Here is a 21,580-nt window from a genome sequence, read left to right as displayed (position 1 = left end):
GTGGGAACCCTGTTATGTACCTCTGTGACGAAACCATGGTCGGTGTCAATAAATTACCATGTGGAAATAGCAAAGTTGTTGATCCTTCTATCCTTCTATTCCTGCGATTATGGATTTCCACCAAGTTACGCCCGCTACCATTAATTAAACTTTTACATTTTGCGCCCCCTGAAATCTGCTTCGCGAGGCACGTGCCCCCTCAGGCCCGCCTATGTTCCAAGCCAGGCCAATCCGAAACTCGTTCTTTTATTTATTTACTTCCATGATAAACATCGAAAAATCGACCGTGATTGATGCCTTTAAGGCGATACGGCATCACTAGAACGGCATACCCTCATGCATCACACTGTCTCTGCAGCCTGTTGTCTTCGTGAGGCTCATCCGTTTTATTTGTCGCCTCACGTCATCTACCCGTTTCCTGGAAAGGGGGATACCTCCTCTCTCCCTCTGACGGAGTCGGCTCGAACTGCGTTGTTTTCCGTCCGAGCCGCGGTCGTCGTTACCGAAGAATTGTGGCGCGAAGAAAGGCCTACGTGACCCACCACAGGAGAGATGATATTCTCCTTTCTTTTGGTAGTGAATATAGCGGAGCATACAAAATCGAGTGGGCCCCAGCCCATACCGCTGAAGCCTCATTTATATTGACAATTTTAATGGTGCCACCGCAATTTGGTGGTACTGGCAAAAAGTGCGGACGTTTTTTAAGAATTTTGTTGCACTTTGTCAAGAAACACAATATGAAGTTACTATATATGATATCGATGTAATGTTTTTGTTTTGCTAAAAAGGAATTATTTGTTGGTTATATTTATATATTTCCCACTTCCCAGTAAACAGCACACTGCGACCTTTATAGCGGGTTTTCAACATTAACAAAGCACAGCACAAACATCCACTGCGGTTATGGATCACCTACCCCGGCGGGATTCGAACCCACGACCTGTGGATTGGCAGGCGATGACTTTACCCCACCGCCACCGAGGCCGGCAAATATAATATTCTAATACACCGGATGAGGAGTAAGACAAAATGTATTAACATATTATGATTTTAAATCTGGTCTACGCTGGTGGCTATTAATCGACTCGTGGCCCTTTCACCCGTGGAGTGAAATCCGATGTATCGGCCCGTGGCGCTGAGAGGGTTAAATGATTTTCAAAAATGTCCCCATTGCGGCGATGAAGTACAGAAATTATTGGCATTTTATCCATACAGCATCTGAAATAGGTTCATTAGCTAATTTTAAACGATACAGATTATTTAAACTTAAAGGAAACTTCTGAGAGAGACGAAAATTTGAATAAAATTTAAAAATTTTGCTTTTCCTCGTCCTATCCAGAATCTGCTATGGTTTGCACCATGAAAGTCGTTTTACCGTAGGACTGTTACATAATAGCTGAAATTTATAATTTATTTTCATCTTATAAACTATTTATTGTTTTCTCATAATTAATACTCATCAGGAAACCGAAAATATGTAGGGAAAAAAGAATAAAATTGAAAAAAAAGTCACCTTCTCAACCTTTCTTGTTAGAGCACGGTCTATTATTTATTCGGTATTTCTTGATTTCGTTTATGTTAATCGACTACAGAAAATGAAATTGCTTCCAATAGACCTGCACCATTCACTTGTTTTGGTCTCAAAATACCTACTATGCCCTTTTCAAATGGATTTCTCGGAATACAATGTTCGTAGCAAAATCCTTTATTTCCGTGTGGCTCATCAGGAATGCATCGATTCTGTTCTCTGGATTACTTAAATTGAGCCTGCGTTTGTATTTCTCCTGGACGGTGCCCGACCTTTCCTCCACGATTGCGAACTTGTATGAGGTTTTTGACAGAATAATTCCGGTAAATTATTCCCTCGGGGCCGGGTTGTGAAGCTTTCCTGGGGACTTGTGAATTGTCAATTCCCAGTGCTAGTGTAACCTAATTGCGTGTCAAAAAAAAGGAGTCTCGTCGGATTGCATCCATTCTGATTCTTCAGCGCGTTTTCGAAGTATTTCGTCTTTTCCTGCATTTTATTTTCCTTTGCTTTCCAATCTTCGATTCAGTCAGAACTTCCTTTGAATGGCATTTAGATATTTTCATTCCGAATTAATCATCGCAGTTTGAGAACTTCTTTGCATCGTTGTGAACGCTCTGAGTAGTAATAGAAAAATAATCTGTGTATCTGTTCAGAGGAGTTTTTTGAACTAAACTGCGAATAATGATCCAAAACATTCTTTAATAAAATTTTACTGTGACAGTTTATTCAAGCATTTAGTTTAGCTTTTTAAAAGTTGAAATAAGGTGTTGGTAAATTGGCAAATAAGGCATAGTCTCGCATCATTATATTTAATTCTGATTATATTTAATTTCAAAGCTGTTCTTTCAAATAGGTTACAATGGATTTGTTGCTGTGCAAACTTTAACTATATGAAGGCCACCATAATTTATCGTTGACTTAACTATTCAATAAAAAATGTCATCTTTGAGTCCATTTGTTCATTTCATATTTTATATCACAAGTTGTTTTAACTTGCTTCATCAGATGTGCAAACATAATTAAAAGAAGCTTGAAACGCAGGTAAACCGATGACGATAAAAACAGAGTTCCTAAATAAGTCTCCGATAAAATTTTCATTATTGATTGGTAATAAATCACTCATAGGTGAATGTATATCTATCATTACAAAGAACAGTAACGTCCTCGTTAATTCCTCACCTGCGAAACCGAAGGTCGTTGGTTCGAGCGTGGCCGGGGTAGGCCCCTATCAAGAGAAAGGGCGTTTGTGTAGTGTTGAAACCCCTGTTGTAATGCTTTTATGAGCTGTTTTCAAGGTGGTTGGAAATAGATAAAAAATAAAAAAGTATGTTTTTTTTATTTTCTGCCCAATTAGATTAGGTTTTTCGAGATTAAATGCCCAATTTGAAAGTTATCTTTATGTATGTATAGTTTCTGCCCAACAAGAAACAAATCAAAGCAAAGGCAATCAAAAGTAGGTGCTGATGCAATGGAAAAAGGCAGCATTTATTGATGAATATTTTTGTAATCTCTTCTCTTACAGAGCTTTGTGAGCTCGTAAAGTTTTAATCTCTCTAGTCTCCGGCTCAACCTTGTGGAAGCTCATTCTAACAAATGAAAACTATGTACTTATTCATCATCAGGTGTGACGCCGCTGCGTCGAAACTAGTTGTACCGCGAGAATAAATTGGTGGATAAGTACGTAGTTTTCTTTTCATTTGTTCGTAAAGTTTTATTTATTTTCATTGACAGATTAAGATGTAAATCGTTGACGATAAAACAAGGGAGGCGATGCAATTTAAAATGAGTCCAGGCGATGACTGCGTGAAAATTGATACCCCGCGCTAAATTGATCTATTTGCGATTTTGTAAACTAGGCCATTGGTTCCCGGGAGCAGCTGCCTGTGGCGTTGGAGGTGCAGAATTTATGGCGACCTCTTTCGCTTAACTCGGTAACCACGATCAAACCTCGCCAATGTTTCGAACGAATGGAACAAATTTTTATTCCCTTTTATTTTCTTTTTATTTTCCAATATAAGTCTTTTCGCGCTTCGCGAAATTCGAAGCTGCGAACGAATTCAGAAGACGTTAACCTTCCAAGCAGAAAGCGATTGCCGAGTTCCGCTCCAGAGAATCCTTCAAGCGTGTTTTTTTTCAAAAGACACGCGTAGCCGTTCGATAAGTCGAAACGTTGCATTGCATAGCGGAACTTGTTACCACCGTGACTACCGTATCTGCATGTTGAAGGGGGGTTTTATACAAGTACCGGAGTCGTCTGGTGGGAAAGCGACAGAAATTGCATGGTTCACGTTAAAATCCATCTAAGGGAAAAACAGAAAATATTTAGTGGTATAAGGTTTAATCTATTCAAGCGTGGAAATAGGTGTTAGGTAACCGTGGTGAAATGGATCGTTTCTAGCTTAACTAAGGCTCATGATATTTTTGTTTTTATAAGTCGTAGAAGGAATAATTTTTACGAGAAATACCGTAAAAGTTGAGTAAATTAGCCCCTCAAGGAGTTTTTTCAACAAGATTATTTAATATTCCATAAACTGAAATATGGGGGTGAATTAATGGTGTTTTAAATTCGTAACCTAGGAAATGAAAATCTACTTGAATCTAGGATGCAAAGCACAGCCCTATAATGATGAATTTCTCCGCAAATGTCTTAGACAGTTACTGTAAAATAGTAAATAGCACTGCCTACTAGAAAAATAATTGCCTTAATGCAACTCTTATGCAGTATTTATATGCTCACATATAGTAGTATTAAACTTTTCACGCTAATTGTCTGGTAGTAATAATGTAATGTTAGTAATCAATCCTATCGTCAGCATTAAAAAAATTAGGTTACAGACAAAAAAAAATCATTATAACAATCTTTCCAGCGAATTATGTGTATTTCGCAGCGTATTCATAGTTATCATTGTCATCTAGACTCATGTTGTTTAGTCATTTTGTGTTTTTAAGAATAAATAAATAAATACAAGTTTGTCTTTTATCCTTTGCTGCTAGCGAGTAGAGTACTTTCATGTAAAATGTTATGTTTCTTTTATAGTCAATGTTATCCTTGCTGTTTTGCAACCAGCTTGAGAAATTCTTCTGCACACTTGGTAACGCACAGTTCCCGCTCCAGCTAAGATTGACGTAACTGTGTGCTATGTAGTGCTGCGCAACTGTAACCATTTTTTTTTAGGTTTCCTATTCTCTACATTACGCATCAGAAGTTCTCTTTACAGTTCCATGCAGTTTCACCGTATTTATTTCTAAAAACAAAAATGAGGTTCACCGAAATCATTAAAACTAGGTGAAAAGTGGGTCATATAGCCCGGTGCGTGGTGGGTTTTGTGTTGGCGTACGGGAATGCAGTTGCATTTTCAACGTTCCTGTGGCTTCTTTGTTTGAACCTCTATTTCGCTCCCTCATCCTTGCTCTATTTGTCGGGAGATTCAGTTCTCGCCTAACGATCGTCTTCTGTCAGTGAGATGACTGCGTGTTCGTATTCATTCTCGTTTTAGTCTTTCGCTGGCCGTAACATCGCTCCCGTTGAACTGAAGAATTCAAAGGAATTCACACTCCACTGTTCACACATTAGTTTTACAAGGCTTTGAGTAAGAAACTACCTTGTTCGAAGTCTCCCGAACAGGTTTAAGTCGTGTTGAGCGAGGATGAAATTTGTTGTGAAAATGATTTGACTTGGGTGTAATTCCTGGGTTTTCCAATTATGCAATGCTTTTGCCATAGCAAATTCTATAATATAATTCTATCATATAATTAAAATATTATACTTATGCTACCATCTTGAAATATCCAGGGCATATGTGGTGAACCTTAGTTTTCATGTATCTCTAGCACAAATGTTAGATTTCACCTCATGGGAAGTATTGCTTTGGTAAAATTTTCATTTTTGGTATGCATGTAAAAATTGACAAAGGCCTGGGGACTGGAATTCAATTGGGCAAAGTTTTACGCGACAAAATTTGTAAAGCCGGGCCAGATAATCAAAAAGACACTTTAACGGAAATATTAGCAATTTAATATCCACTAATCTCCATTGAGTATTCGGTCAAAGTAAAATTCTCGCCTTTCGATGGAAAAAATACAGTATTGATTCCGAGCTATCGCGGATCCATATTATGTTGGTAAGTTCATCCCATGCGGACTCCTCTTAAATTAACTTTTTAGGTCACAACCCTATGAAACCGCTAGTGTTCCTTTAGATGAGCACCTTTTTGATGTTTGCCCCTCCCACTCCTTTAAGGGGAAGTTTGAGGAGTTCTCGGTGCCTCATGAACCGCCGGGCTTAAGAGCATCCTTGTCGTAGCGAAATGGACTCTCTTATGATGAATGAGTTTTCCATTTCAGGCCGTTCGCTCTGTCTCCTCCTTTGTTTTCGTCGTCTACACCGCTGCAAACTCCAAAGTTGTGGTGTGTGCCTCCGCGATTTTCGTGGAAATTTGATCGGTTGGCAAAGTGACGAAGTTTTGGAGTTGAAAAGATGGAGGGTTAATCAGATCAGTATATGGCTTGGACGCGCGATATTTTCTCCTCGGAACGGAATTTGATAGGAAACTTTAAACTGCAACCGAAAATTTGAAACACATAGAGAATAGTGACGTTTTCGTTGAAAAATGACGGCTTTCGTTCTTTTGCGAAGAAATTCCTCGCCGCTTATGTGCGGCTTTCGGCGCGAAAGGGTGAAGAATTAATGTCTAAATATATAAACGCGTGAATACACACGAGAATGCACCATGTAACCGCCCAACTTGTAGAACGCATCGACAGAAAATAGAACGTTCTAATTTGTTTCACGCATTCGTACATGTTCCGTTGCGGTCCATCAAAAGCGTTAAAGCGTTCACTTTTTAACTCGTACATGTTAGTGTACCGTGTTACCAGGCCGTTACGAATGTTCAGATTGAAATAAGATTTCTAAAATCTTGTTTTAAAGGCATTGTAACGATGTTTGGGGTGAGTATTCAAAATTTAAGTTATAAAATAAGGACACCCAAGTATGCATAGAAGCCGGTGGGTATAGCTCATGGTCACGCCTCGCTACATCCCAGCTTTGTGCCTATGCCTTGTCCTTATTCCTTGAGCGCTATTCGCACAAGGCATCGCGCATGACAACGGGAGTGGATACGCGTGAGGTGGGTAGTCGGTCTGACAATGAGTATAGGAGAAGTTTGGCGTCCGACTCCCGCAGCGGGCTCAGTGGGTGCCTCCGTCCGTGAACGTGGGCCGCACTAATGCCCAGGAAACTCACCGCGTTGAAATCAAAAGATGTGCTACATGACGGTTTCTCCCCTATGAGCTCTCTGGGTATGTGCCTGAAACCATTTCATATCCATCGGTGTGCAAATGGATTTCTCCAGCATAAGATGGTACGCGAGCTCGTTTATTGAAGTATTAACTTTTTCAGGTTATATTTTTCTTATGACTTGGCATTTGTAAAAAATATTTGTTTGTTTTTCTTTCTAGCTGTTGTAAATATCTGAATACCTATTATACCTAACAAAGAAAACCTTTTTGAAAACCTTTTTTACCATCGCAAAACACGCGAGAAAAATACCGAATTATAAATTTCTTCTAAACTGGTTCGCGGAAAATTTGTTGTAATTAGTTCGTTGTCTTGTTGTTTGATCAAATGGACTTGAAGAGGCAATGAAATCAAGAACTTCCGCTTATATGTCTCTTTGTTTTGCAGCGATTTGAAACAGTATTGGAAGTAACTTTTAGAGTGCCTACCTAATGGTTTCATTGTCCGCACGCATTATTTGTTCGTGGAAAGCTAGGTCTGGGAACATATCAAGTAGGTTCTTACTGATTAAGATGAGAACCATTTTCAGTGCCGTTTGGATCGAGCGTTTAATTTCACTCCCGCGATGGTCAATCTGCAATGGCATTTGCAATGCGTAAATTCTATATTTTAAGATCAGCAGTTCTGATGCACTATTTTGGTCTTCATATGTATAGCTCACCACACCAATCATTTTAGCGCGTGGTTATGTCTAAGAACTCCATGAGGGATACGTATTTAGGATTCGAAAGGTTTTTCTTCAAATAAGAACTCTATTTTATAGATTTTCTTTTGATGCATATATTAGGCGAGCCTGGGTGAATTTGTTTGGTTTCAAGGTAAAATTGTTTAAAAACGTTTTTTATGCAAAGGTTTTCAATCGGTATTCTCCCTGACTTCCAGTTTTACGTTTGAATCTAGAATCACATGCTGGATAGAAATGGCAATAATTGAAATTAATATATGTAATTACGAATCAAAAGAAACCTCAAATAGAAACTCTCCACCGTAAGTATTTTTTTTTCTTTTTTAAGACCTATTACTGGTTTGAAACATACGATTGAATTGGAAATTTCAGGGTGCCATGAATGAACCCTCGACAACGTTTACTTGCGTATGAAATATACAATGTTAACTCTACGAATATACTGAGATAAAATTTTCTCACTGTGGATGCAGGCAAATGTTAAAAAGAGTTAGTACCTACTCAATATATCCGGAAACTTTCAGGAAGATAGCTTAAGTTTTAAACGAAAAGTTAGTCGTGAAAAATGAAAATGGATCAAGCGGTACTGATGCGTCCTGCTAGAAGGGATTTGCACTTTATTGTTATTTTTAAAATTTAGGACAATAGGACGCGGCTTGGCCACTTTTGATGTATTCTTCCCAAAGGGTTCGCTTTCAAACCCAAGAATTCAAGAGCAGAAGCGAGAGGGATGGGATACCTTTCCCCCTGTTTCCCCGTCCTTCGCCCCCATCGTACCCAATCCCATTCAATAAGTTGCGCGCAAAAAAAAGGCAATCGATACGTAGGGAAGGGGTGGATGGGTGTGACGGCTCTTTTTGCGATGCGGGGGCAAGGTGAACCTCAAGGGTACTACCTCATTTCACGCCTCCTGGTGACACAAGAAGCGACAGGAAAAAAATTATGCATAATAGAAGAATCCACGGCAACGCTTGTCGCGGCAGCACGACTTTCTGCGACTCACTGTGAAAAGCAAGAAGACTGCATAGAGGAGGCCCAATTCCATCTCATAATAGGCGAATTTCTGTTTCCATTTCGGTAGCGTTTTTAATCGGATTTCAAAAATGTCCGCGGCAAGGTAATGAGTGCAATGCGATCCACTTCTTTCCCAATATTTTGTATTATAATGTTTGTGATTGCGAATAATAGCATTGAAAAGTTATGAATTCAATAGATCACATAATTATGTATATATACCTTTCGGTTAACTTCCAAAATAATGCTTTAGTATTTCTCCGTGGAACTCGGATCACTTCGTCCGCCAGCGACGCGTGTGGCGACTTTTGTTAACCCGTTTAAATGCGCGGTGGGTGACAACACATTTATAGGTAGACTTGTTGATCCTCTTTTGTTAGCAAGGGATTATTTTCTCTCTTTCGCGTTTCAAAGCCTACTGTCTGTAAAAAAAAGCAAGATACTCGAGTTTGAGGAGCTCTAGCGTGTATATGAAGCAATCGATTTCAATGAAATAAAAAGCATACGAAAGAGGATTTAGTTCTACGTTATATCATGTACTTTAAAAATTCTTCGGCTCAATAGTATTTCCTGTACTTAATTTTTTCTCGAAAAAGTACCCGTTTTTTGCGCGTAAAATCAAGGTGCCCAACTTTGAGCGTTTGGCATTCCCGTAGTTTTCGTTCCTATAACTTGCAATTTTGATATAAAGAAGCCACATCTATTACTAGTAGTTTTCCGAAAACAAATTGTTTATACTACGAAAATTAACGGAGTTGTTGTAAACAACGCAAACCTCTGCTAACTTCGAAACCAGTGAGTCAATTGAAAATTGATTGGTGCTGTTGTCTTCCGTAGAATGTTAGTAATGTATATACGTAGATCATACACGTTAATGGTCAGCAGTATATTCAATATCTTTTTATATTTATTTTTGTTTTTAGCTCTTGTTGTCGCCTTCTCCCTGCCTGACGGGAATGGCCTAAACAAAGCAACAGAAAAGAGAAAGTCTCTCGAGGTCGTGCGCAGTTGCCACATAGCGCATCGTGACTCACAGTACCCTAGCAGTTAATGAATCATTCACTGGTTGCTTTAAAAGTTTACCTTTAGGGATGATTCGACTATTGTTAGTGCAGATTCCCTCGGTGAATCAATCGTCCAAGAACGGGTTTTTCGGAGACGGAAGTCCAAATGGTATTGAGTGCAATTTGCTTTTTTCGCTGCGAAGCAGAAAAAAGTATGGACAAAAGATATCCTGTGTATCAAACTGTGTCTGATTGTCTTGGCATCAGCTTGATATCAGTGAGAAGAGTCGCGGCTAAACAGAAGGATTGTGAAAAGGAGAACACAAGTGGTGACCTTCCTACGGCACAGAATAGGGTTCGTCTTTTGGGAAGGCCGAAGATCTTCATCGACGACTTCACGATTGGAGTAATAAGGTGGACAGTGCACGGTTTCTATTTGAGGAATATATTTCCTACGTTACGCAGAATGATGGATTACCTGCTAGAGAATGTTCCCGATTGCCCACGTTTCTCTCTCCCAAAGTTAAGATCCATTCTGTTAGACATGGGATTTAGGTACAAAATGTTTTTACCATCCGATAAAATTTACGCTATTATGGCTTAGAATTTACGTCGTAGAAAAGCATTTTGATGGAAGCTCAGCCCAACCTGACCTTAAGTTTACCTGAAGGGTGCAACAACGATACTTTCATCGTGCGAGTTGGTCATTTAAAAGAAGCGCGCCCTCTGCTGAGTCGGTGGCAACCACGCGCCTCTTTTCGCCTCCCCCTCCCACGACGGAGCTGCCGGTACGCGCATAGAAACATCTAGATAAATAATAAGTGATATTGACGTTATTATTGATATTTAATAAACATTTCATATGTGCTTGCATTACTAACATTCTACGAAAGACAACAGTACCAATCAATTTTCAATTGACTCACTGGTTTCGAAGTTAGCAGAGGTTTGCGTTGTTTACAACAACTCCGTTAATTTTTGTAGTATAAACAATTTGTTTTCGGAAAACTACTAGTAATAGATGTGGCTTCTTTATATCAAAATTGCAAGTTATAGAAACGAAAACTACGGGAATGCTAAGCGCTCAAAGTTGGGCACCTTGATTTTACGCGCAAAAAACGGGTACTTTTTCGAGAAAAAATTAAGTACAGGAAATACTATTGAGCCGAAGAATTTTTAAAGTACATGATATAACGTAGAACTAAATCCTCTTTCGTATGCTTTTTATTTCATTGAAATCGATTGCTTCATATACACGCTAGAGCTCCTCAAACTCGAGTATCTTGCTTTTTTTTACAGACACCATTTCGTAGTGAATCAAACGTTTAACTTCGTATCAAATTTAAAATTATATATCTGTGAAAATACTTTGATGAAATTTCTTTACTGTAGATAGTAGAAAATGTTAAAAAGGGAGTACTCAATATACCCGGAAAATTTATGTCAGAAGTTAGTCAGTGTATCAGCGTACGTTATGTTTCTCATTTACGTTATCTGATGATAGTTTTATTTCCTGGATCCTTGGTAGAGTAATTTTTTTTAAATTGAATATTATCTCTTGTAGACTTTAGTTTGTCTTATAAATAAAATAATAAACTAAAATTCAAAGGAGTTTTTGCAAAATATAAAGCTGCTCAAAGATGTTGGATATTTTTTTTTATGGATCACAATATGGATTTTTCATTATGTAACGACCTATATCATGACGAGTCGTAGCATTGGCAGACGCGATCCCACAGTCTTTCGGAAATATTATCGCCAATTTCTCATTCAGTTTTAAATATGAGCGACAAACTAGATGCAAATATGATTCAAATAACTCGGAGCCAAAATGCTTTGCAAATGTGGTAGGAGAGCACCATTGATCTAATCTGTAATTCATCATTCGGTAACGGGATTCGAAAGTCGCTTCCCAACCCATGAAGAGGGAAATAGAATTATTCCGAATTTTTATTTGCCCCCACGCGCTCCAGCTGTATATTATTCTCGAGTGATTTAGAGCTAAAACGACTCTTGAAACCATAAAAATATTGAGAAATGGAATGACCAAACCAATATATTTTAAGTTAACCACTTATGATATCTCATGCTAGGCAACCCGAGCATGGTGCAGCGATTGCACTTGAGCAGTATTAAACGAATACATATTTGAACCGAAAGTTTAACCATTGAGAACCGCACCATTGAGAATCTAGGTTGTTACGGTATATTGAATATACATTGATTTTCATTCTAAGGTAATAAGTATATAAAAGTAGGGGAGGCCCGGGCAAGACGCATTTGCTAAGGAAAAGTGTAGAAAAAAGGTACAATTATATGATCACGAGAACTTTCTTCGTTATTAATCAGCACCGTGGTTAAAAAAATTTGGACTGAGCTATCAAAAAAATGAGAACTTTAACGGTATCTTCTCCTAAAATCAATCAAATAAAAACGTACCAATTATCCGTTTTGCCCGTAATATCCGGGCAAAATGGATACGCCACAAGGGTGAAAAAGACAAGTTGACAAATTAAAAAGTTAGTCTTGACAATCATTTCAGAAGCAGCTTCCTATATGGTGTGCAGTTCTCGTGTGCAGGATGGGCTCCTTGGAACTGGCTACACTATATTCAGTCTTCGAACTCGGCTTACTATATTTTTCAATGCACACGAAGCAAAAGAAATTTGATCTGGCTATTTTATTCTTAGATTTCTCTGTAATCTTGTAACTGCTGGGTCCTGAATATTCTGATACCTTTGTCTTTTTGTTTTTTTTTAATCATATTTTTTAGCCTGCTCCGCTTTAACATTGGACTTAAATATCTCTGATTAATGCCTTTTGTGTTCACGGTTTGTTTTGGGAGCGACGACAGCTGGTATGGGACTGATTTGCAGAATATCGTCGAAAGTGCTGGTTGTGACCGTACATATCTGTCTTGTCCGAAGCCACAATATTAGAAAGACGCAAAAACTTTCAGATATCTTTGTCGGTCAGTGGAAGGCTACAGCTACAAATTAAGCTTAAAGAAACGTGTCATCGAACAAATAGAAGGTATGATTGATCACTTAGCAAATAGTGCAAAACATACGAAGAAACCTTAGCGGAAATGTAAGAAAACTGCAGAAATCGTTCTTATTCTCTTTAACGGCAAACTTCCGTCTGTATAGTTTTGTTTTAACTGTTATGGCGTCGCCATACCAATCAGCTGACCCGGCCTACGCGTATCGTAACGCCATCTATTAGCGATTTACGCAGAAACCGCTTATCCTTCTTACCCACACTGTTTCTTGCCCGGGCCTCCCCTACTTGAAAAAAAATCTCCCCAAAGTAATAGATTCACGTCACAAAAGAAGTTTTGGCCATTCATACGGAGCGTTGAGGTAGCTGTAGAGTTTAATCTTACAAATATCGATATCACAGGAATAAAAAATGTCATTTATAAACATGAAATCGAAGATAAATAAAAATTTTTAAATAAAATTATTTTAGTTTATTACAGCTCAAGTGCAATTTCTGCACCATGCTCGGGTTGCCTTGCATGATGTATCATAAGTGCTTAACTTAAAATATATTGGTTTGCTCATTTATGTTCCTCTCCGAGAAAGTGATTCGAATAAGTTTGAAAACATTTTACTGATTATAATCTTGGCATCTGTAGTAATGTGTTAACTTCTTTATATTTAGTTCTTTCTCGGCTGCTTTTTATTCAAAGCTGTATTTATCAAGTAATTTTTTTTACTATGAATTCAACATTTTTATTGGCCTGGTATAAAGTTTTTGTAGGCCTAAATTGTTTCCTTTGTTTTGTTTAAATTCTTGTGCACTAGAAAACCGCTTTGTTTCTAATCCATAAATCCTTAAGAGAAAGTGTTAAATATGTTGAGAGTCGTATGTAGATGACCGGGGACCATTTTGTCTGAAATTGCTCCTTTTAATGGTTAATTACTATTATATTTCCCTTCAAAAGGTGTTAGTATGATGTATTATGTCTAATATTTGCTTTTATTTTTAGTATATCCGGAAAAGTGATTCAAATCATACGTTAAACTTAGTACCCAAACGTTTTCCTGGAGGAATTTGTATTTTTCTCAATCGCAGGTTCTAAATATGACCCAATTTTGTGTTAATATCCTTAACTAGTCAGCGTTCGTATTAATATAGAACGAGTCGCATCTCATTTTCGCTCTATTAAACATCCAAAAATGCATGTAATAATGAGACAGAATAAGCAGTTTGATGAAAGAGAGTAAAAGATGACTGAAAGAGATAGAAGCGGAGGAAGACACCGTTTCTAAGCCATTAAGGCAGAGACCACTTAATTACCTGGGGGTCCCTTCCTTGCCTGCGGCAGCATTTGCATACCAAAATAGTCATGGCGGGGGAGGACACCCTATTACGGCAGACGGACAGGCATTTTGCCCCCGCTAACCGACGGCGTGTAAGCGAAAAGGTAAATTAAAAGGAAACAAATCGGACGTGGATGTGGAGACGTGGTGGTTCACCAAAGCACCACAAAAACGGACATAAAGGTAAAATCTCCAAGGGAAGGCAGGGAGGCCTGCAACCTCGAATGGAATTGCAGACGGAATGCGTGACATGGTCTGGTAAATTGAGGCAAGATAATTGGGCTGGGTCCAGACTATTGAATCCGAATGCAGACGGACTGGTGACTATTTAAATGCCATCAGGGAAACGTGGTATAATTAAGTATGCGCTCGTGACGAATATATATGTAAGGAAAATCAAGTATTGGTAGCTAATATCCATAAATTTGTATTCATCCTGAGGTGATCATCATTCCCATTAAACCAGTCGTCTTTTTTCGTTTGTCGTGACTAGGTACTTACTTAGAACTTAGGCAATAGTAAGATTTTACACTTTACCGGCGAACAGAATATTTAAACTTTTCTCGCGCGGGTAAGACTTCTCGATTCAGTAGCCTTGAGAATGGGTAACGAGCCGGAACCCGAAACGTCGGCGCTCTTTCAAAATCTTACACGCGCGGAATCCCGAGAAAAGTTTAAATATTTGGCAATAGTCTTGAAAATTTCACGGAATATCTAGTTAACCCTAGTCGAAAATGAATGCATCTGAAAAAAAATTACCCCTAGAAAATAGTGAGGTAGAATTTTTGTAATTCAGACACTACTGACAAATACTGTAAAGGTTTCAGCTTACGTACCTTGAGCATTTCAACACAATTGCGTAAGATTTAAGCATGCTTAACTTCTCGCAGAAAGACCTCTGAAACGGCAGGATTCCGTGCTCTCTTAATAATACAAAGGAGTAGTGGAGGGAAGTGACTGAAAAGTAGTGGAACCCATTCCCCCATTCCCTCGTCAACGAACGGCTTAAATACGTCCCTGTGCTAGAGTAGGTGTCTTACGAACTTGAGGTATTTTTTCCGCGGCTGCGCGATTAAAAATAGCACTTGTTGCGTATTTTATTGAAATATTTATGACATCGTTGAGGACATCCATCGAAGTTTAAAATCAAAATTAGTGTGCGCAACTGTGGACTCGTATCCTATGTTTTTCATATAACACTTCCTGGCTATTATAGTGGAACTTTCCGCCATTTTTATAAAAATATCGCGGAGCTATCGCGAAAAATGATTGCATGAAACGGTCATTTTTTCGTCGTCATTGCATCGATCGCTGAAGCTGTCGCTCGGAAGGGGTGGTTGCATGGAATAAATGATATTGTGATTCATGCTTAAGGGTGATAGCTTGTCATTTGATGTAGTACTTCAAAACCGATATTTAATTCAGTCAAATTATAATTACAGAAAATTTCTGTCTTTGTTAAACTACCCGTTTTGAGATGAGTAACTGTAGTGTATGTAACCAATATAGGACACGATAATATATTAAGGTTATAATGCCTAGAATATGTGAGACAATTACAAAAATAAAGGCGCTAGGAAGACAATCAGAAATTAATAAAACTTATATACTAATGTATAAGCTAATAATGTCCAAGACAAGTTAAAACAAAAATAACCTAGACTTTATTGAAAATAAACATAGGTACACTCGAAGACAAACATGGTAGGAGAATGATGTAAGGATGTAATTCTTTCTTTTTTAATTTAAAGTGAACCCTACCGGAATACATTGGTAATTCTCTCTTTGCCACGTTAATAGTATGGCACTCTCGGTAGATTAGATTCGAAGTGCCTAGAACGAAATGAAGAGCCAAAAAAGAAGGTGGGATTGACGAGATCTGTTGGAAGTGTGGACTCACAAGAAGTAGGGCTGGGGTAAATAGCACCATCGTGGCGGTGCATACGATGCGGTGCAATTTCTATGAAACATGGAGTTATAAAGTTCTTACGAAACCTAATAAAAATTCCTCGTTTCTCCGTATTTTTCTCCAAAATAGAATCTTCTCAACCCCGTGAGCATAATGCTCTCGCATCTTGTGAGGAGCTAACGCAATATCTCTCCGGATACGCGAGTGTTAGCAAAGCTCTACGCCGTGACTTCCTCATCCATTCCGACGTGCTTCCACAGGAAGCCGTATTCTGGGGCACACGCGCTTTCGCGGCGAAGGAAATATATCTAACACCCACTTTGGAGAATTACTTCGCCGCCCGTAGGGTGTTACCCCGGTTCGAATATGGCAGTCTGTCGGCTGAAGCGTACGACCTGAGATGAATTTGATCGCGTTTTTGTACATGCTTTTTTACCTTCCTACGTCTATTTGCCAGTTTCATGGGTGGAATCTTGTAATTGATATTTAACTAATTTCCCATCTTCGGATTGGCTTGATTTTGCACAATTGCTTGCTTATAATGACTATGAAATATTCAGTATCAGAAATGTGAAATTTTGTTCCATTGTCCTGTAATTTATTACTGTAATTTATTAAATAAATTTCCACATGAAAAATAGTTATGAATTTTATCAAGAGATGGCGTTATTAATAAATTTTTGGCAGAAATTTCTGTTACAGTTCTGGGTTAATTCATCTAATGATTCACCACTAAAAAGTAGAAAGTGTAATTAAAATTTAAAAAAAAAAATGGAAAACTTGCTTCTTCGAAGCCAGTTTAAAATGCTTTAATTAGTAAAATAAATAGCTTTTCATCACTTGGAGAATAAAGCGTGAGTGCTGATTCGGTTTAGATATTAAATCACGTGTTTATCCATCCTCACTCATCGGGCTCTTCTTTTAAACCTGATCTACACCCACAATTTATTTTCCGAGTGACGGAAACCTCATTTTTTTACTTTGTAGTGCTCTTTATGCGGTTTTTGGACACTGCGTGTTTTAAAATTCTTATTATTTGTGTTAAAATTTCTTATTTCGCCGATTCTTTTCAACTTGTAATCCAATGCCTATTATATTTGTAATTCGCCTTATTCGTTCACGAAACACATTTTTCAAAATAGTGTAATTTACCTGCTCTAATACTCTTATAACCCATTCCATGTGTGAAAATCACACAGATTCTACATATGATGGAATTCCCTTTACGATCAGTCCTCAGGAAAGGATTAATAAAGTAAAGTGAGGGTGTACTGTAATACAATCGAGGATTCTCAATTCGGGCACTAGATTGGTGTCACCCGCCGCGCATTTTAATTGGATTTAAACGGACGAAACTCGTTTCGCTAACGGTAAAGAGATCCGAATTTTGCTGTAAAATTGGAAATAATTAGGGCTTTTAATCCAATTTTATTATCGTAATGATACGTTGAATAATATAGAATATAATGTATTTACTTGATCTAACGTCCTTTCTTAAATTTTGGTAGATCATGTAGATATCGTGAAAATCCCATTTGAGGTTTTGTATGAAAGCAAGTTTCCCTACATGCTGAATAGAAACGAAAAAACTAGTAATGCAATAATAAAATAATTGTCGTATTGCGACGTAACTTTTCAATTCCATTCCTCATGAGTGTACAACAATTCTAGTTAAAAAATTAAGAATAAATGCATCGCTATGCCCTCATCACCAGGCTACGGACATTTTTGAAAGCAATTTAAAATGCTAATTTAATTTAATTCGCTAAGTGACCGCGTAAATAACGTTTTTACCGGAAGGATCGGCGCCTTCTCAATCCAGTCCCCTGGCCTTAAGTCGGGAGAACATTACTTACCGCACCAGCGCGAGAAAGAAGTACAGCTGTAAAGGCTGATAGCGCACTCTTCTCGACGACGAGGATATCACGTGGAAAATCGATTAAGACGTTCCCTGAATTCGACTCAGCGCGGAATGAGAAATATGTGAGGTAGTTCTTTTTTTTGCCCACCGTGATCGTGTGTATCGTTGTTTTTGGCTCTCTGGTAAGATGCCTTATAAAACAGCAGAGCTTCCTATCTCTGTGCCTTGCTAAGATAAGGTTCTAACTAACATTTTGGTAAATAATGGAATTACGTCGTGAAAATCCTGTTTTAAGTTTGATGTAAATCAAGAAAACAAGTTTCTCGTCATGCTGGAGAAAAACAAGAAAACTAGTGATGTAATAATAACAAATTGAACTTGATTATGGCATAAAATAAGCAGTCGCAAGATGTAAAAATTAATTTTCGCAAAACAACGGTGGTTACTCCCAGAATCTTGTGAAGTCAATGCAGCGATATCCTTTCAAACTTACTTCGTGAGGTGAGACGGATTTAAAATGCTGAAGAATGGTCGTATTTTTAATTTTCAGATTTAGGCCTCACAATTTTTACCAGTTGCTTATATTCATAGCATGGGAAATGGAATTTTCTCTCCAAAAATACATTTCAAGTATTTTTTGCGCGTTTCTGGACATTGCTCCTTGGAGACAATTATTTAACGGTTGGTAAAGCAATAACATGTATTTGCAATCGTTGGATTCCTAATCCTTATTTCAGATCTCAGTAATTTTATACATTTTTTAGCTCTAGATAGTAAGTTTTATGACTCATTATTTTTTCTTTAAATGTAATGAGTTTGTTTTATTTCAATTTTCGCTTACCTATTTGAAGGGGCTAATTAACGTTTTCCTATTGCGTGATTGAACGTGTGATATATCGCAATATCGCATCCAATTCTGGATACTCGCCGTGTCTCTCACATATATTTCAAGGTTTATGGTATGATTGTGCTGCGATATGTAAGTGCTTTAAAGTAGGCCAATCTTGTCCCGGTAATTAAATAAAATTATCGATCTCACGGGAAGCGTCTGTCATGGCACTCGTCAAGTGGTTTCTCTGCCAATCCTCCCGTTAGGTGCGTCATAACATCCTCAGCCACTTCCCCGGAGTAATTTCCACCCACTGAAAAATTGGAAATTCTAACCTATTTGGAGAGAAATCAAAGATTGGAAAGGTTGGACGGATGGATTTTTTTAAATATTCGCTAGAGATGCTCTAAGTTGAAAACTATGGCAGGTCTTCCTTAATTATGCTACAGTTGTTATTTGTCCTCGAATTGGTTAGACTTTCATTTTACTCCCTTTACTTCATAGTATCGAATTAATTCATTGCCAGTAATTATTAAATGTATCAACAAGTTTCTCTTACCTGCGAATGTTAACTCTCTGATCACCCCATACAGTTTAAACAGGCTGTGGTTTTTGTTAATATGTCAGGGTGATAAATCCAGATCTAAAGTATTTTTATCTCCTTTCCATCCGTTTTATTGACATAATAACAATCATTCATATGGACATGGACTTATTTAATTAAATTATGAACACATACTTAAAGTCCAACTACGTCATTGATATCATATTACTTGCGGCGATGAAATTAGTGTTTATTTTATTTTGAATGATTTTCTTTACGTTGGGCTGTTTAAAAAAATCTTTTATTTAACTGCATCATCTTGTAAATGACCATTGGATTTTATTTTTTCAGTTCCCATACGTAATGTAAAGTACGTCGTCTTTTCCAATCTCGTATTTAATCTTTTGGCACATATTTTATTTCTTTTCATAATACCAACGTGTTATTTTTCTTGAGATACTGGTTGAGTCCTTATTTCATCGTTTGTATGTATTTTTTTTGTTATAAGGGTGCATTTCCCGGAGAAATTTAGTATTTGAAGTTATAAATAATATAAATCGGTGGAGCATGCTGAAAATCGTGATATAGGCCAAAGATTTTGGGTTGGTGGGGAATGACGAGAAAACTAATGAGATTAATGGTTAGTGTGATAATATTCATTGTACATTATAGATATAATTCACTACCAGGAGGACAGACCGGGTGGATTCGTATAATGTTTCTGTCAAACTAGTAGAATTTAAGAAAAACTTACTATTATCTGCCCAATATCGATCCAAAATTCCCTATGTGATGCATATAGTATTTATTGATCTTCCATTTTCATTCCCGACTACATATTGTAAACTTCGCTTAATAAATGTGTGTTATCCCACATTAAGTCATTTCGCCGCTTTGTCACCGGCAAAACTTTTTCGCGCCTACAGTTGGACTGTACTTTGTTGCACAGCGTTGCAATAGATAGCAATTCATTGAAAACAATAAGAACATTATTTTACGCACGGTACAACTATAGGGCACTGGTGAATAAAAAATCTGTTTTGGTGATGATTTTTGTGAGAGTATCCATTGGCAACAATTCATGGAACATGAATTATGACATTAAAAATTTACATGTTATCTGTGAAGAAAAATATGATATTCTGATTCTGACTGTAAAACTCCATCCTATAAACTGTGAAGGATGGCGGCAAAGAAAACTTAAGAGGCCATTGTAATTAGCTGTAGCTCTTTCACCGCCACAGAGTATGTACTGGAGTGTCAGCGCTTTGGCATGATAGATTGCTCACAAGGTGTCCCTATTTATTCTTCGACGAGGGGCCGGCCGGTGTAAATCCATCTCATCCGAGACTATCACCTTGATAATAATACACGAGTCAAGTGGCCGGTGTTGCAGCTTTGAGTGGCCACCTTATGCTTGAAGTTGTTCGAAGCTATTAATAGGTTATGCAGTGTGCGAAAAATCCACAGAGAAAAAATCCCGGTCAAGGCGAATGATTTTTTCTCTGTGGATATTTCGCACAATTGTGCATTGCGGGTGACTCCCGTAAAGTTATCACCGTGGCTAGTCACGGTATACTTAAATTATGCAGTGAATTGAAATCATTGCTTTTGCTCAAAACTGCTGGATATTCTGGAAGAAAAATTGCAGATAAATGCTTGCGAATGGAAGTTGTTATCTAGTTTGCTTTATGTACTGTAACAACTGAAGTTTTCGATAGGTGACTTGTTACAATTTTCCAGTGGTTAAGGGCTATTTTTGAATATCAATTTGAATAGATTCATTGTGAGAAGGAATAATAAGTTTTTGGCCATTAAATGAATCGTTGTCACCTGTTTAACTGTACTATGTGTTCAGTTCTAGTCACGATGATTAAATTTGGCCGGATGGGTGTGTGAAAGCGAGCTAATGCATATGCTCGCAAAATTTTCGTAATTTTCTTCATTTTGTACTAGTGAGAATTTGGAGCATAAGCATTTATGCCGCTCAGTCAGAGGAGCATTTGCAAATGCTCACTCTTAATTGCGGAACATGAGCAAATTCGTCAGAAATATTGCCCGTGTTCGGAAAAAATGCCAATCCTGCGGACGAATTGTATGAAGGAAAATATGTCGTGATAAAGGGAATAATTGGCTATATGAGAATTAAAATGTTTCAGTGATCAATTTTGATGATTTCAAGGTTAATTCACTGAAGGAATAGGATAGTTTCCTTCATCAAAGAAAACGAAAGGCATTGATTGCGATTCGTTACCCACCATTAGTGTATTCATAATACACAAATTATTTGGTTTTTGAAATACCGGTTTAGACGAATGGCAAGGGTCAAATTTTATCCTCATTTGAAAAAGGCCAGATTGGCGCCCATGCGATTCCACTCCACGTGACGTCACAGGGACCTAGTTTCTACACGAGAGGATAGGAGTTATACATCGTCTGAGGTTACCAATGCATGCATGAGGCACAGAGCTCAGGGAAACATGTCTTAATAATCACCTACTAAAACTGGCTAAGGTCGGAAAGTTTTCTTCGTTTGATAAGGTATTAATAAACCTTTTTTAAGCCAAGCGCTACCATTC

The sequence above is a fragment of the Ischnura elegans genome, chromosome 8 (assembly GCF_921293095.1).
Source record: "Ischnura elegans chromosome 8, ioIscEleg1.1, whole genome shotgun sequence".
NCBI lineage: Eukaryota > Metazoa > Arthropoda > Insecta > Odonata > Coenagrionidae > Ischnura > Ischnura elegans.
Note: the sequence above shows the minus strand (reverse complement) of the source record.